The following is a 12,742-nucleotide window of genomic DNA, read 5'->3' as shown; positions in this document are numbered from 1 at the left end:
ATGGTTTTTAACTCTACCCGGGTCATCAACCCATACCTCATCAATGAGCAAACCGTGAACCTCCTTTGATCTTCGACTTCTATTAATCGAGGCATGGAAGAATTTAGAATTAGAATCACCTTCTCGGAGCTACTTCTGTCTGGATTTTTGGAGCAACAGGTTCTCCTTTTGTCTCGAAAGACGCCATAGATCAGCAGTAGTACTTCTCCTAGCAGCAATATCATCAACAGACAAAATACCCTCTCTACCTTTTCCATCAATTGAGTTAATCAATGTCACCTTATCCACAATATTTTTGTCAAGCACACCGAAATGCTCCTTATTCCAGATCTTCAAAGACCCCTTAAGCCTTTTTAGTTTTTCCTTTAAAACAAATGACCCCCTACCACTGACCTCCAAACTCTTCCATTCATCTTCCACAAATGTTTAAATGATTAATACATATAAGACCCTTATTTGATATCGTACTATGTTTAAATGATTAATTCTATTCTACATCTCTTTCTTATAACAAATGTGATTTTGAGTTTAATATAAGTTTGATATCGTACTTCTCTTACATCCCTATAATACATATAAGACCCTTATTTGATATCGTACTCCTCTGACATTCCTATAACACATATGAGACCCCTTATTTGATATCGTACTCCTCTAACATCCCTATAACACATATAAGACCCCTTATTTTAGATGACTGACATCTTGAATTAACTTGATATCTGTTGGATACATGTTAATTTTATATACTTTTTGTATGAAAATTTAGGAGTGAGATAAAACCAAGAAAGTAGGACATAGGATGGGATGAGTTTAGATCACTTCACTTTGAATTTGTTAACTTGAATCTTACATGTTTTCAATGATGATGGGAACTATATCAAATGAATTACATGATAAGTAACATACCAAATGAACCTTACATGGTATGTCTTATCCATGGTAAGTACTATACCACATGTCTTATACTATTATTCTTTACGTGAACACTCAATTTTGTTCGGACTATATTTATAAAATCTAAATAATAGTTTTTTTCTCTTCTTCAAAATAGCAAAAGTAAGTGCTGCATTTTTAGATATACCAGGACTAATGCTATTCCTTTTAATTATTAAGTTTTTGTTCAAGTAACTATCAAACCTTTGGTACTAGTAATGTTATTAAAAATAAAATATACAAAGTCTAACGTTGCACAACCAAAAGGGACACAAAATGAATCTTCCAGCATCAAGTCTTTATGTATAAAATGTAACTTTGATGGAGATAATAAAATACATTATATGATCATATAAATATCTTGTCAACTTTCTTACTAGGAAGAGGAGGGGAACGTGTGAGCTAAAAGAAGGGGGAGAGATATTTATATCTCACATTTTTTTTGTTGCTTCCACTTTGGTATTCCTTCACAAACACATCTCCTTATCCAACTCATCTTCCTACATCCAGTTCTTATCACTCCAAACACTCAACTGTAACTTTCCAACCTACGACCTCATCAAAACAACCCTCAATACCTCATCAAACATATAAACTGGGATAAGGAGACCCAACAACACAGGCTTGGCAGGAACATCCTTATCCTTCGTCAACCTTTGCACCTTCATCTCCAATAGCCTTAAACGGTCGTCCTTCTATGGTTGGAGCCCTCTCAAGGCATATAGACCAGATTCGTGGTTGTTTGGACAGCCCAAACTTGGTTGACCGAACCTCGCGCTGGGTTTACCAGCAATTGCTCGAGGGGCAGCTTGAACGTGAACCTTGAGTCTCATAATGGAAAGCTTGTGGATGACTTTGTAGCTGCTGAAGCTGAGGCTGAATGGAATGTAGCGTTGAGGGACAATGGAGGCCTCTTGTTAGTTTATGAAAGGGGAGTGGAAATATTCAAGTACTCCCACGTTAAAGATATGGATAACATACTTATCTGAAATTGTGAAGAGATATGGAATGGCAAAATTGGAGAGAGCAAGGGCTGCTTCACCACGTCCATAATGTGTACTCATGTAGATAGCATCCTTTGGATACATCACTTTCATATTCATCCATGAGGGTAAACACTGTTGTGTTCCTTTTTATATATTCTTACTATGTTACAATTGTTGGTTCTATTTTTTTGTTATAAGAATAACAATAATGAATATTTCATTTAATAAAATATATAAGTGAATATTTCATATAATTAGTTATGGAATTTTTATAATAGTTATGGTTCGAGTCGTCTTTAAACTATTAATCCATATAAAAATATAATTGAAACCTCTTTTACCTAAATGAATTATGGAATTTTTATAGTAAGATTATGGTTTAGGTTGTCTCTAACTTCTCTGAGAATGGGAAGAAGGTCTGCGACCAATACCATCTCTAAAATATTATTTACATTGAATTTAAACAATCATATATTATAAACATTTTCAAATCAATAACAATCAACCAAATTAACCAACTAATTTTTGAAACTACGTAGTCTTTATTTCCCTATTGCACCTAGGGATACGTAGGAAGATAAACTCTTGTTAGATACAAAATAAAAATAAAATATTTTGCTTTAGTAATTAAATCCTTATTAAATAAATTGTTTAAGGGTATAAAAGTCCATGTTATTAGCGAGGGTACCGTTTTTAATACAGGCGGACGTGATGCTACTACCTTCCCCGATCCGTAATCGACTCACGAGCTTCGAATCTCTATTCAGAGACCATATTATCCCAATTGGGCATAAATTAGAGTTTTCTATATTTTAACCGCAAAAAAACATAGTGGCAACTCCAAATCAATCGGAAGAGGTAGAAATTGAGTTCGCCTCTCCTTAAGTCATAGGGTCGGTCTTCTAACCGAAAATCGGGTCGCAATACTTCACAATAGTCGAATTTGTCCTTTTTGTGCAATGCCACAAATCCACCCTCTTTAGCAAAATTCAATAGATGTTGCATTTGTGTTCTTGGATACGTCTTACTAATTTTAACCTATGTTTATAGTTAGATGTGAAAACAAACTTACATAATAATAAGGATGATTGAGCATATTTTGACTCTAAAAACTTATAGAAATGTCACTCAAACTATGCCTCAAGTTAAATTATTGCTTAAATTCAATCACATAGTTTTTATGTCATTCTATGTTGAAAGAGCAAAAAAGAGCTTAAATTGATGAAAAATAGTTAGCTCCAGCTCAAATCATGTGTCCAGTGAAACTTGACTAGCTGAAAGGTTGGACATCGGCTAGGCCAAAGGCCTCACCAAACGAAGTCCTTGTGTTGGGTGGATTGTACAGAAACCAGACTCGTTAAAGGGGATTGACTTCGACATTTTTGGTAGCAATTCGGTAGAAACATTATATACTCAATTTTTCTTAGTTTTTAGGATAGTTTAGCTAGAAATGAGATGTAAAAGGAAAGGTTTGAGAAGTTAAGTTATACTTATAGAGGATGTATCCCTTCCCTATGAATTGTAGTTGTCTCTTTCTAATTTTGTTTTTAGTTATTATGAAAATGTGTATCTAAACTTCTTCCTTTAGGATTGGATGTAATATTTGTTTGATGTATACACTTTGATTTAGATTAATGCTTAATTATAATGTTTTGATTTTTATGAGTTATCTATTGTGCTTAATGTGTACTTGGAAAATGACAACATTTCTATATGAAGTCGGATTGGTGAGTGCATGAAGAAATTCTGATTCTAGATTCTAAAATTAGGAACTCGTCATATTAGAATAATTTCTCAACGTATATTTACAATAACTTATCACATTTATGCGTGTTGATTTTGCTATACACAATCATATGAATACTAATTATCCCTCAATTTTGTTAACATGATTACTAGACATAAATGTGTGTTATAAATTTTCATCTTGTTAGCATAGTTACTTGACATAAAGCTATATTAATAAGCTACTAATTTGACCAAGACAATACCTATTAGTACAATTGAGGTATTACATTAAAATTTAATTTTACAAGCATTGTTACTAAACATAGAGGTGTGCATTGTAGATCATAATTCTTAATCTTATGAGCGAAGTTACTAGCCATCTTTATTTCACAAACTACTAAATTACTAAAACACATTAACTTTTAGTACAATTAAGGTCTCGTGTTTTGTGTTCAATCAAGTATGTATTAATAGTGAATAATAAAGTTCGATTCCAAAATTTCTGTTCCACTGGTTTAATTTAAATCAAATTTTAGTTTAATAATCAAGTAAACCAACCAACCCATTTGAAACCAATTTAGAATATCAATTTTTTCGTTGAAATGCTAGTATCAAGCAAATTTTTGTGAATTTAACAACTCTTTATATTTATTTGTGACAATCCAATTTAATAATTTAATTGACCAATTTGTTAGTTAGCATTTGTGAAACTTAGGGTTACCTTCTCTTAATGACCCTTATATCTCAGGTTCACATTAGTCTCCTTCCGTAGTTCCATATTAGCAATTTCCTCAATTGTTAACCTTCTATAGCAAATGGATAACCTATAAAAGTCTCCTGTGTCATGATTGTGACTCTCACACTTGAACTTGAATGTACCCAGAAAATAGTGGGTTATGAAACATAAAGGTGGGTCATGAAACTCAAATCTCATACCAATGACATTTTATTGTATGAAGAGGTAGATGCCTCTTGCATAAACAAAAAAATGTTCATAAGAGAATAAAACAGTCATTCAACCAGAGCTCCTGAAATTTGGTTTTGGTCTGATGTTCTTTTACACACCAAAGCTCTTAAATATCAACTTATATAAACCTCTTGGAGGCCAATAAAATTAGAAAGTGACACAGTAAATGAAAGATGGATGAGACACTCCAATTTTTGGAAGTAAAACACTTGAGCTGAGAAGAATATGGTAGGGAAAAACTTGAGCTGAGAAATATGCAGAGACAAAATCAGGTAGAAGCATTAGATTCTCCATATTTGCATCAAAAAGAATTTTCCTCAAAGGAGACAGTGTTCAAAGGGAGAACTTGAACAGAATTAGTAAAACCAGACTTAACATTACAAGCTCCCCATAACTATTTGCTAATGAGGATACTTAGTTACAATTTCTGATGAAAACCAAAGCATTCTTTGCACCTATTTACCAGGATGAGATCATTGCAGAATATAATATGGAAGCACTGTAAAATTAGAAGATATTATAAACTATGAAGTTTTAGTTTGTAATTCAGTTTTGCTTTAATTCTCTAAAAAAATCAAGAAAAAAGTTTGCTTTATAAATCATTGCATCATTTAAATCTCCTAGAGTTTTCCTTAGCAATAAAGATATAGGTCTGTTATGCTAATCTTATAATCCTCTCATGTGAGCCATGTTACAGTCGCATGGTCATATTGGCTCAAACATATCCTGTTAATTTTAAATTATAAATAAACAGAATTCATACATTTAGGGTTATCTATCTAACCTCAAACATTCCAACCAATATTTAAATTATGAATACAGAAATCACACATCCATTGCTTTTAGGGATATCAAAGGCTCAAACATACCATCACAAGGCTCCAACATTTAGGATTGTATAGGCTCCAGCTCCAGCATGCCCATCCAGAATAAAAGGCACCATACTGCAAAGATACCAACCAGGTATTAGACTCAATGCGGCCATTGCTTTCACATCAAGCATTTGTCATTTGTAGTTTAGGTCACAGACCCACAATGTGTACCATCCACTTCTACATTATTAATATTAAAGAACTCACTAGTCACTACAGTTTCATTTAGTATTGTATATGGTCAAAAAGCTCAAGTATAGCATCTGGATAAGCAATTTAAATAGAATTCCTTGTGGAAATTCACTGGTCATCCATGCAAATAGGGTCTCATTAGAATTTAAAATTCATCGAGGCATTGAGGCAACTAGGGTCTTATCCAGATTTAACATTCATCAAGGCAACTAGGGTCTCATCCAAATTTAAAGTTCATCAAGGCAAGTAGGGTCTCATTCGGATTCAAAATTTATTCAGGCAACCAGGGTCTCATCCAAATTTAAAATTCATTGAAGGAACTTGGATCTCATTCAGATTTAAAATGAATTGAGACAACAAGGGTCTCATCCAGATTTAAAATTCATTAAGGCAACCGATTAAGCAATCAGCCTCTATCCATTAGGGTAACATACACTCTCACTCTAATTTTTCTCTCTAAATCATACACTTATACTCACTTGAGAGTCAGAGTCCTTTTTCAGGTACTCACCCAAGGCAGTCCAAGGCTAGCTCTTGCCCGGATAGAATAGAGCATATTCCTACCATCATCTTCGATACCAATGAACATGAGGCATTGTTCAAAGTGAGAACTCCTCTCATTTCCAAGATCTCCTACAATTCCCACATAAATGTCAGCAACAAAATTAGCACAAGCAGACAAAACATTAACAAGCTCCCCATAATTAAAGGACGGAGAATTTTGAAAATGAAATGTATTCTAATCACAGTGTAATAAAAAGCTATCTTTTATAAATTTAATCAACAGGGAGGAGGTGCTTAGTAGTGGTAGGATGGGCAAAGCTTAGTAGTAATCAGAATGATCTCCAAACTTAAATGGCCTTTTAAGCTTACTTGTGGTTTAACTTATTAAGAAATAAGCTAATTGATACCACTATCTTAAACTATGGAGGTATTTTTTAGCATCAGGTAAGGTACCAACTTTTTCCAAACTTATCTTTGTATCTTTCATTCTTTTTACACTAACTTTTGCAATGCAAATCAGCATTCCCTACATACCTGCACCTCCAAAACTAGGTGAATAAAAGTTCAATAAAAACTAAACACCACCAACATTGAGCAAAGAATGGATCAAAAACAAATATCAAATATATAAACATCATTACTTATTCTTTCACCATCATAAAATGTCAGCCAATGCAAATAGTCCGCTAATAAGTCGAATAAATAAAAAGCAAACAATGGGGAAAGAAGGCAAATGAACAACAAAGAGTTGGCTTGAATTTATTCCAGGTGGCAGATTTTATTCAAGCCAAATGACAATAGAATTCCTAGTAGAAGAGTCGATTACCATTTATTATAAGCTACTAAATGTACAAGAGTTCACTTGAATATAATGTTGCATTCCCTTCACCGGGTAATCATTAGCTTTAAAAAGCGAAGGCATATGCTAACGATTCCGGCGAGTAGTAACTCAAGTTTAATCAACTACAAGATAACTAACACTGAAATTTTGGTAGCATAACCAGAAAGTTAGATGCCTAGGCTTTTTACCCTTCAATCCAGAACGCTCTTCTGCACTATTACCCACCAAAATGAGATCTAACGGGTCAGTGACAGTATACTGCATATGACCTATTCCAGCAACCATAGTTTACATATTGGACTAGTTTCCAAAATTTTGTTTAAGAACCAAAAGAATATCCACTTTTTAGAATAGTATCATCCAACAATTTCACCTTTGAGCATATTCCAACCATATCAATGAAAATAAGAAAAAACATATTTAAGAGATTCTAACTAATGTCACCATTGTAGAAAGCATAAAACCTTTTTTATATTCTTTTTTCCACCTTGATAATGGAGGGGTTTTGAATTGACTAGAGTCCTGACTTCAATAATTGTCAAAGATCCAACAAATTGATGAATTGCCAGCGACTACCTGATAGACTTAATTAAGGGCATACTATCCCCAAATTAAGATGCTTCTAGAAGACTAGTCCGGTTTTACAAGATTTTCTAAGCAATTTTATCAAAAAAATTATTTTCAAAAAATGACACTTGAATTTATAGTGAATCTCATAGTGGTCATATAAAAGCACAATCTCCATCAGCTGCACAGTAACAGATTTATTGTCGAATTCAATGCGTATTTGACCAAAACTCTAGAGTATTAGGGACACATTGTACAAATTGGTAAGTGTTACATAAATCCTGAAAAACCTAGTATGGTGGATTCACCATATCCTCAAGGATAAAACACTATTTTCTAGGTTTAACTTGCCAAAATAGAATGTTAAACAAAAACTATGCAATGATTGTGCACCTCCAGGTTGCCAATTTCTTTGAGCCTAGGAAGCTTTGCCTACCTTTGAGAGATTCAAGTTGTTGATAACAAACGAGGGTACCTGTAATGGTCCTTCAAGAAATTCAAGTACTATTATTTGTAATATCGATAAAGGATTCAACCTTTCTTATTGGCACTGTTTTGTCTCAAAGATCATATTCATAACAGGAGACACTAAGTGAGTTAATGGTTGATGTTAATCTTTTATCATCTGACTCACTTTCCCTAAGGATTTTCTATTCCTTGCTCAGATTTCCATGGTAGCACTATCAGCCAAATATAGTAAGATGCTCAATTGTTTATTATTGCTCCTTAAGGATTTTCATAGATGCAAGTTTTACCTACTAGCTAATGTTGTTCCTGAAGCTTTGAGTCAACCCAGGCACTCTACCAATCATTCCATTCTATCTGCCATCTAAAGCTAGTCACATTGTCTCATGTCATCTCAACCATTCAGTCTCATTAGATGACACTTGACGTAATCATCCATCCTATGCATCACATCCAATCTCTTCACTTGGAAAAGGAAAGATAAAATATAACATTGATCTGGCATTAACATGAGTAGAAAAAATTTCGCTAGAAAAATTATCACCTAAATTATATGAGAAGTAATCTCCTTGACTAACATCAATGTAACTATTTTACCAGAGATGCCATCCAAGTAGAGATACCATTGACTCCTTTATGCAGGAAAAAATGACCTAGAACGACATGCCTTTAGACATTAGAAACAATGCTGAAGAGCTCAACAAAAATAAATAATAGAGAAAAAATAATTCAAAACCAATCTGATGTAGAGAGGGGTGCTTGAAACCCATGCAAATATATAATCTTAATGAGCATACTCGATAACAATTGTTGATGAAAACCAAAGCATTCTTTTGCACCTATTTGCTACGATGAGATCATTGCACAGTATAATAAGTATAGGTAGCACTTCAAAACTAGAAAATATTAGAACCTAAGAAGTTTTAGGTTATAATTCCATGTTTCTAGAATTCTCTAAAGATTCAAGAACAAAGTTTGATTTATAAATCCTTGCAGCGTTTAAATCCCCTAGAGTTTTCCCTTGCAATAGAGACTTGTTTCCGCTATACTAATCTAGTGAAATAAATTTTGAGTTTTAATTAACTGCTCCTTTAACATAAGATCGTAAGTCTTACAGTGCAAGCAATCTCTCCTAAATTAATGTAAGGATACACCAAGGCAAAGTATATTCTAAGAGGCGTTGAAGTACCATCGTAGCAAACTACCCTGGTATTCCATGCCAGGTTATTGAAAACCTACAAGACAAATGTCAGTTTAGTCTTACCTAACATAAGATGGATCTCAAGATGCATTATAAGTACACGAGGCTCACACCTAGAGGTGTCTGAGGAGGGTAGATGTACACGATTTCACCCTCACAAGCAAATAGGCTATTTCCAGGATTTGAATACATGACCTCCAAGTCACAAGAATGTTACCATTGCATCGAGGCTCAACCTGCATTATAAAGTCAACAGATAAATTTCTCAGAGTAGTTCCTTATATATACACAATGGGTTTCACATCTAAATTGCACAAATCAGGCAGATTCGTTGTTATGATGATTTTTCATCATAAATTAACAAAATATGTCTATTATAAACATTTATTCATAGCCCACCTTGTAGAATAAAGGCTTAATTGTTTTTGTATGTCTACTTTAAACTTTTGGTTCACTGACACTTCCATAAAAAAAAATTGGACAGCTCCGTTGCATCTTTATGCCAACTTTGGCTCTTTTTCTCCACTTTCTTTGTCTGAAGATAATAGGTTGCTATTTCATTTATCCTTAAACCAATTTAAAGCACAATAAAGACCGAAAAAGCTAGCTAACAAAAAGAGTATAGACATCACTTTTGAGAATGATTGGTCTGCATTTTACCAAGAACTACAAAGAACAATAACTAGGCTATAATGACCCATAAGTTGCCCCTGCACCTATGTAGCTTTAATGCTCTTGTTCTTCCTTGATATATGGCTAGTGCTTATAACTTAGCTTTGCCCTGAGTGTAAAGTCCATCCAGTTTTTCACATTAGTCTACTTAAGTAATTTTATAGGTAAAACAAAAGGGTCAAAAATCAACAACAGCAGATTTAGATTTCAAGACTTTGACCTCTATTCCTAAGGACCTACTTGAATTCAGAATCAATATTGATAAAAGTAGAAAGTACAATGTTTCTAAATGGAATTAGCCTCATTCCTAATGTGCAAAGTCCATCTAGTTTATCACCAATAGTCTGCTTAAGCCTTAAGCCATTTTATAGGTAAAAGAAAAGGGTCTGCAATCAACAACAGCAGGATTTAGATTTCAAGACTTTGAATCCAGAATAGTCAATATCGACAAAAATCAGAAAGTACAACTTTTATTAAATGAATTGGCCTCACAATAGATGATGCCTCAATCCTATAGTTCTGTCAATTACATCATAGTACCTAGGGAAAAGGATTATTTCAAAGGCGAAAATACAGATATACCACAGTATAATAATTAGAAGGTACTCATAAAATATGTGGATGGTTAAGTAGATACAATGAGAAGTTAGTTAAGAACTCTACTTATCATCAATAGTTCAACAATTAGTCACATAATCTCAAACTAAGTCAGTTAATGGTTGCTGTTAAGCTTATCATCTGATTTATTCCATTGTTTTCCTTCAGTTTCCATAAGAATTTTCTCTTCCTTGCTCACATTTCCTCAGTAGTGCTGTCAATCAAATATAGTAAGTAGCTCAACTATGGTACAGAAAATTAACAAGCTACATGTTATAATAGTATCGAGAATGAACCACAGGATTTTCAAAGATGTAAGTTTTACCCATTGTCTAATATTTTTCCTAAGCCCTGTCTCTGAGTCAAGTCAAGCACTCTACCAGTCATTCCTCTCCATCCGCCAACAAAAGTAGCCAAAGGATGTCATGTCGTCTAAATCACTCAATTTCATAGGCAAAATGATACTAGATGGAGTCACCCATCCTATGCACAATATCCAATCTCTTTAAGAGCTTGGAAAAGGAAAGAAAAAATATAACATTGATAAGGCACTACCATGACTAGATATGAGATCACATATTACCATTATTTTTGCTAAACATGCCCAAAATTTTGGCTTGGAAAATTAATACCTAAATTCTATTGAAAAAATAATATACATGAATAGAGAAGAAATCCAAATAGAAATACCATGCACTCCAGTATGAAAGAAAAGAAAATCCAGAACATATGCCATTAGACCTTAGAAACAACACTAGAGAGCCCACCAAAAAGAAGATAAAAAACAAAAATCTTCAAAACGAATCTGAAGCAGGGAGGAATGCTTAAAGCCCATGCGTTATTCCAACTTATAAAACTACTTGTGCAAACTTAAAGCAGTGCAGAAAAACAAATCCCTTATCCTAATGGGCATACTTAGTAACAATTGCCGATGAAAACCAAAGCATTCTTTTGCACCTATTTGCTAGGGGATGAAATCATTGCAGAATACATCAAGTATAGGAAGCACTCTAAAACTATAAGATATTAGAAACTAAGTAGTTTTAGGTTGTGATTATGTGTTGCTTGAATTCTCAAAAAATTCAAGAACAAAGTTTGATTTCTAAATCCTTGCAGCGTTTAAATCCCCAGAGTTTTCCTTAGCGACAAAGACATGGTTTCATTATGCTAATCTTTGTAATCCTCTCAGTTGAGCCATGTTACAGTTCCATGGCCATATTGGCTCAAACATAACGTGCTGATTTTAAATTATGAATAAAGAGAATTCATACATCTAGGGTCATCTATCTAACTTCAAACACCCCAACCAATATTTAAATTGTGAATACAGAAATCAAACAACCATTGGTTTTAGGGATATCAAAGGCTCCATAAAAGGCACAAAGCATAGTATCCACCTTTTCATTAAGTAAAAATAACTCATAATGATTGTATTTAGGATTGTAGTCTCAGGCACCAACATGCCGATCTTGAATAAAAGGCACCAGAGTACAAACATACCAACCAAGTTTTAGATTACATGGTTTGGGTCAGAAACCCGCAATGAATAACATTCACTTCTACATTATTAAGATTAAAGAACTCACCATAGTTGCAAACTATGGAGAGATTTTTCAGCATAAGGTAAGGTACCAACTTTCTCCAAACTTCTCATTTTACCTTTCATTCTTTGAACAATACTTTAGCAAATAATTGATCAAAAACAAATATCAATTATATAAACATACTTACATATTCCTTCGCCATCATAAAATGTCAGCCAATGCAAATAGTTGCTTCTGCATGGGAGTTTCAAATCAAAGTTGCCCACTAATAAGTAAAATAAATAAAAAGCAAACAATGGAGAAGAAGTCATTAATAAGGCAAATTAATAACAAAGTTGGATGGAATATATTCCAGGTGGCAGGTTTTATTCAAGCCAAATGACAATAGAATTCCAAGTAGAAGACAACTAACACTAAAATTTTGGTAGCATAACTAATAAGTTAGATGCCTAGACTTCTACCCTTCAATTCACAAGGCTCTTCTACAACATTACCCACCAAAATGATGTCTAATGGGTCAGTGGCAACTATACTGCGTATGAGCTTCTTCTTTCTGCTTGGTTTTGCTTATAATCACCTATTCTAGCAACCATAGTTTACCTATTGGACTAGTTTCCAAAATTTTGTTTCAGAACCAAAAGAATATAAACCTTATAGAACTATCACCCAA

At 33.6% G+C, this 12,742-nt stretch overlaps 1 long non-coding RNA gene across 3 annotated transcripts; it reads right to left on the bottom strand.

The window, feature by feature from the left end:
* Window positions 5,203–12,438, bottom strand: LOC109349806. Of its 3 annotated transcripts, none has more exons than XR_002108030.1 (3): window positions 6,827–8,746; window positions 6,161–6,725; window positions 5,203–5,561 (listed from the first exon to the last, which is right to left on the bottom strand). It is a non-coding gene; the product is annotated as an uncharacterized LOC109349806 (long non-coding RNA). The 3 variants fall into 3 exon arrangements; XR_002108031.1 differs by lacking the exon at window positions 6,827–8,746 and adding an exon at window positions 12,260–12,438 and having other exon boundaries at window positions 5,204–5,561; window positions 6,193–6,719; XR_002108029.1 differs by having other exon boundaries at window positions 5,204–5,561; window positions 6,193–6,725.

Source organism: Lupinus angustifolius, chromosome LG06 (genome assembly GCF_001865875.1).
Source record: "Lupinus angustifolius cultivar Tanjil chromosome LG06, LupAngTanjil_v1.0, whole genome shotgun sequence".
Lineage (NCBI taxonomy): Eukaryota > Viridiplantae > Streptophyta > Magnoliopsida > Fabales > Fabaceae > Lupinus > Lupinus angustifolius.
Note: the sequence above shows the minus strand (reverse complement) of the source record. Positions and strands in the feature narration are given on the sequence as shown.